This window comes from Nannospalax galili, unplaced genomic scaffold (genome assembly GCF_000622305.1).
Source record: "Nannospalax galili isolate Female #2095 unplaced genomic scaffold, S.galili_v1.0 scaffold762, whole genome shotgun sequence".
Lineage (NCBI taxonomy): Eukaryota > Metazoa > Chordata > Mammalia > Rodentia > Spalacidae > Nannospalax > Nannospalax galili.
The window spans coordinates 4,211,569-4,217,528 of NW_008350126.1; positions in this window are offsets into that span (position 1 = coordinate 4,211,569).

Consider the following 5,960-nt stretch of genomic DNA (forward strand, 5'->3'; position numbering starts at 1 on the left):
CCACTGAAGGGGGGACCCCAATTGCCTCACCCTGCATCCCTGTTCAGCATGGAAGAAGCCAGAGTGGTCTGCGTCCCAATTCCCTATTGGCTGCTTGGGGTAAATAAAATAAAATAAAATAAAAAAGAATAGGAGGTAGGAATTGGCTAAATTTTGGGGTAAAAAGACCCCAAAGAAAAGTAGCCAGTTTCTTGTCTAAAAATCAAAATGTCTTTAGGCCTCTTAGCAACATCCTCTGTTCCAAAGGTCAAAATGTCAAAAGTACTTGGGAGCTCTCATCTAATCCCTATAAGATTTTAGGGTTGCCTCTTCAGAGGGAGAATGTTAGAGTAGCAAAAATCCCCATTAAAAAAAGAGTACATGAAGTTGTTCAGGAAAAAGTGACTGGGAAATACGGGAGGAGTTGGAGGGAAGGGAGTGGGCATGGATTTAATCAAACACCTTATATGCATGTATGAAATTCTTAATATTTTTTTTTAAAGTTCAAAAGAAAGATTAGGGGAAATCCTCTGCTGCTGAGGTGGCAGGTTTGAGCCTCAATCCCTGCCTCACTGACATTCTGGGTTTAGCTTTTGAACAATAATCCTCCACAGTGTTTTCCACAGTGGCTGCTGGACTGAGCATCCTTTCCTCTGCATCCTCACCAGCTCTGGTTACATTAATCTTTTTGATAATAGCCTCTCATGGTTATGTAGCTCTGATTTGTGATACATGTCTATCCCATACTTCAACCCAGTTTTAATTATTTCTTTAAAAATGTTTATAGCTGGGTCCAGTGCTGCATACCTTTATTCCCAGCACACAGGAGGCAGAAACCGGTGAGTCCTTGTGAGATGGAGGTCATCCTAGTCTACACAGTGAGGCCATCTGGGGCTACAGACTCTGTCTCAAAAAACAAAACAAACAAATAATGTTTATACTATTTTTATTTATTCATTTTGTGCATGTGTACATTTCTCTCTCGGTGTCTCTCTCTGTATTTGTGTCTGTGTCTGTGTCTGTGTCTCTGTCTGTCTCTCTCTCCCTCTTTCTGCATGTGTTTGTGTACCTGTGTGGACGTGTATGTGCCATATCAGTTTATGTGATGGTCAGAGGACAACTTTCAGGAGTCAGTTTTCTTCTTCCATCGTGTGACCCTGGGGATCAAACTCAGGCTGTCAGTATGGTGGCAGTCCTTTGCCTGCTAAGTTATCTCCATGGCCCCTGGTTTCTTCTTTTGCCCCTGGTACTGATGATTGAACCTAGGGCCTCAGGCATTCCAGTTAAGCCCCAAAACTCTGCCACTGAGCTATATGTCTTTCCTCCAGCCTCCCTACCCTATCTTTCTGTTTTGCTTTGTTTGTTTTTCACTTTTTACCTTTTAGACAGAGTCTCACTAAGTTGTACAGACTGGCTTTCAATTTGGTCTGTAGTCCAGGCAGTTCTGGAATTTGTGATTCTCCTGCCTCAGTCTCCTGAGTAGGTGGAATGATAGACCTGTGCTATCAGGCCTGATCAATTACTGGGGTTCCTTTGAGCTTCCTACACATTCCTGCAAAGCCTTAATGTCCTTTCTCCAGCTTCTGTCTTTACCTGTTTGGTGACTGTTGGACATACATAGCTGCTCATAGTAACTGACAGCTTCCATTTGGTGGACAGCAGGCAGAGCACCTGCCATGTGTCACCACAGCAAAGTCCCACAGTGAATTCATTTCCTTTCCAGGGAAGTTACTGATGCAAGGGGGCATACCTCGAGGTGGCAAGGCCTGGATCAAATCTAGGTTCCTCCAATCTGAATTTCCCCACTGAGGAAATCTGGAAATTTCAGCCACGGGCTTGGTGAACAGCCAGTCTCCTACAGGAAAAGGCAGAAAGCCTCTTCTTGTTCCTCATTCTTTTCTGTGCCTTTGTTGCCACTGTCAGGTTGGGTTGGTGGTGATTTGTTTCAGTAGCTTTCTTGGGTCATAAAATATTACTAGACATTTTTTTTTCCTGTGTCAGAAAGAATAAAATCAGCTTAGGGGACTGCATCACTGACTTTCCTCATTGTCGTAACAAAATACTTGAAAAGGCCTCTTAAGGAAGGAAGCATCTATTTTGGCTCACAGTTTAAGGGTGTTGGGGAAGTCATGACCTCAGAAGCATGAGGCATCTGTAGTCAGGAAGCAGAGAGAGATGAAGGCTGGGGCTCGGCTCACCTTCTGTTATTTCAGGTGCATCCTCGGTCCATGGAATGAGCTTCCCACATTCAGCTGGGTATTCCTATCTCAATTCATTAGTGAATGCTGGTGCTTAGCTCACTCTCTCCTTTTTATTTATTCCAGGACCTATGTGATTCCAGGTCCTGTCAAGTTGACAATCAATATTTAACCATCACAGGGACCATAAACCAAATACAGGTTTCTTAGAAAACTACTGAGTATCACTTTGAAGAATGATCGGTTCTTAGTTTCCCACGTGCTTGATATTAGTGGCTACTGACATAATGAACTGATACCTCAAACATAAAGGGGAACCAAATCTCTCTCTGCCCAGTGGTATTTACAACCTGATCTCTGAACACCCTGCCTTCCACCTCCAGAGAGGGTGAAATGAGAAGCTCGTTTATGATGGTAAGTTATAAATTACAGTAACTTGAAATTTTCCTGTGGAAAATTTTGAATACTGCATGTAAAGTCTTTGTCATAAATTAGTTTGCTAGATGGTTAGACCACTGGAACACTATGTAGATGTAGTACATCTCTCTATAAACTTTCTGCATTTGTGTTTCTCCAGACTAGTGTGGAGACACTGTTTGATTGCTGTAGGGTTCAGTCATGACTTTAGCAAATAAGAGCTGGTGCCAGGCATGTTAGAAAATGGCTTGATTTGTTTTCTGTTCTTGTAACTTAACATTACAGATCATAATTTACAAAGAATAAGATCACATGAAACTCACAGTTCTGGAACTTGGTAGGTAAATAACATGGAGCCACTGTGTACAGGAGAGTTTGGAAGGACCTTACTGCCACATCATATTATGGCAAGGGCATCCAGTGGTAAGACTGAGCTTGGGTCCCTCTTCTTCCTATAAAGCCGCCAATGATATCATGGAGGCCTCATCCTCGTGGCTTCATCTGTCCTAATTAATCCTTAAGCTGGATAGCTTCAGTTGTCAACTTGACACTTCTTGGAAGAGGGAACCTCAGTTGTGGAATTTCCTCTGTCAAATTGACCTGTGGGCATGTCTGTGAGGCATTTTCTTGATTGTTGAGTGATGTGAGAGGGTCTAGCCCACTGTAGGTGGTGCCACACCTGGGCAGGCCAGGCTGAGCACAGGCCAGAAGAACAATCCAGAAAGCAGCGCTCTCCCATGATCCATGCTTGAGCTCCTGCCTTCAGGTTCCCACCCAGGCTTCCCCCAAAGATGAACTATGATCGGGATGTACAAGCCAAATAAATGCTTTCCTCCCCAAGTTGGTTTTGGTCAGAGCAAAGTAGGACACCCCTCAAAAGCCTTACTGCCAAACACCATCAACATTTGACTTTGGAGATGGAGTTTTAACACATGAAACTGGGGACACATAGAAACCACGGCATAAGTGAGAATTAAAAACACTGCTATTATTATGCTGTTAGCTTCTTCCATTGTTTTGTGTCTCCAGAAACACAGTCATAGGAGCCCAGTAGGCTTCTACCCTTTCCTTGATGATCCCAGTCTGAAGGAGTAGGGGATTGTAGCCTGTGGATATTTTGCTCTACTCTCTGAAAAAGAAGAAGCCATAGCTGTCAGGGAAATGGTGAAAGGAAAGGGGACCCAACAGCAGAGATACATACTAGGTGTTAAAAATAGTCAAACAAGGCCCAGGAGGTGGCGGCTCAGGTGTGATCTGGTGAGCTGAATGGACTGGATGGGCTGTGTGGAGAGACAGGAAAGAGGAGTAGATGCCTCTAGCTCATCTGAAACATTCCATTGTCCACTCCTGCAACACACAGGGTTTGTACCTTCAAGCATGAAGGCTCTGGAGGAGATGCCATCCCCAGAAGTGTCAAGGTACACTACACCAATTGATGAGCCAGAATTCTGCCAGAATGGGAATGATGGAGTCTCAGAGAGAACTGAAAAAATATCTTGAAAGACTTAGGCTGCTGAATCTGAACATCTAGATGAAATCGTCATGTTAGAGAAAATAAGATAGCCGAAATTATCTCAAGAGGTAGCAAATCAGAAGAAACATGGTAAAAGTGCTTTTAGAAGTGCTCCTGAAAATATTTCAGTTGCAGCTGAGTAGACTGGATAGGAGACCTCTTTAAAGATCTTCTTCCTGCAACACAAACAAGCTATATAGCATGGAAATCAAAGTGGGCCAATTCAGCCAGACCAAATGATGGACCATCAAACTACATAGTAACAAGAACATTTTACTTAAGGGTATAAATAATATATGATATGAAAAATGCTATCATGCTTCTGAAGGTTATATGAAATTCGGCATTTCTCCCCAGACTGGTATGCTCAATGTTTGATAAAAATTCCAAGAACATTTTTACACAAATTGACAAGCTCATTTTAAAGTTCACATGAAAGAGGAGACACAGCTTATTAGCCAAGTAAATAATCAGATAAAGGCAACAAGATTCCTAGCAGATATCAGAACCTTATCATGAAATGTGTTAATAAATAAGACAAGAAAGAACAAGAATAAACAATTGGGGCACAACCCACCAGCCTCTCTCCCAGGAGCCCTCTGTGCCTGGTCCCACCTTCACCTCCCTCTGCTTCCCTGGGCTGCACAACCCACCAGCCTCATTCCTGGACATCAGGGCTGACCTCTCGGCTTCTGGATCCTTTGCAACTAGACCAATCCAGTTCTTCCCTGCAGTCCCCAGGAGTCTTTGTGGCCTCTTCCTGCCCTCATCTCCCTTTGCATCTCTGGGTGGGATGTCCACCAGCAGCCTGAGACCGGCATCTTTCCTGGACCTTGCTCCCAGGCCATTCCAACCCTCAAATTCCTGAAGACAACATCTTTCTTGGAGGGATCCAGACCTTAGAAGAAAGCCTGAGCACATTTGATCCTCATCTGACTTGGGCCTCTGTGGGAACTCCTGAAGACAAAAGCAATCTGGACACTCCAATATAAAATCAAAAGAGAGAACCAGAAGCTTAGACAAACCAGCTTTTCATGTCCAAAAAGTAAATAACAAAAGCACATAAAGTTTACAAAAAGAAGCAGACCTAAACTTGAAGGCTTGAGTCTCACACAAGAATCAGAAACTACAAAAGAAATTCACATGTAAAAATCACAGAGAAAAAAATAATAACATGAAAAACCAAAATAACACATCCCTACCAAATACCAATAGTCTTCTAGAGGAGTACAATGAGAAGCCCCTAGAAATAATGCAGGACCTGGAACTCAAAAGAACAATTATAAACATGACAAAAGAATTCAGTGAATTTAAGTGAATTTAAAGAACACATGAACAAAGAAATCAAAGAACTGAAGGAAGATAGGGATAAACTCCTGAATGAATTCAGAAAAGAGTTAGAAATATTGATGACTACTCAGGCTGAAATGAAGAAGGAAGTGAAACACTCAGTAAGCCAATTAGAAATGACAGGAGAAAGCCTCACCAGTGGGATGAATGAAATGGAAAACAGGGTAACAAGACTGTAAGATAAAGTAGATGAACTAGACCATTCAAGGAAAGATTATGGAAAATATAAGAAAGCACAAGAATAGAATATGCAAGAATTGTGTGACACCATAAAAAGACCCAAATTACGAATCATAGGCAAAAGGGAAGGAGAAGAATCCCAAGATAATGGCATGGACCAGATCTTCAACAGAATCGTGGAAGAAAATTTCCCAAAATTAAAGAAGGACATGCCCATACAAATACAAGAAGCATATAGAACACCAAACAGACAGGACCAGAAAAGAAACTCTCCACGATACATCATAGTAAAAACACTAAGCATCCAGAACAAAGAGACGATA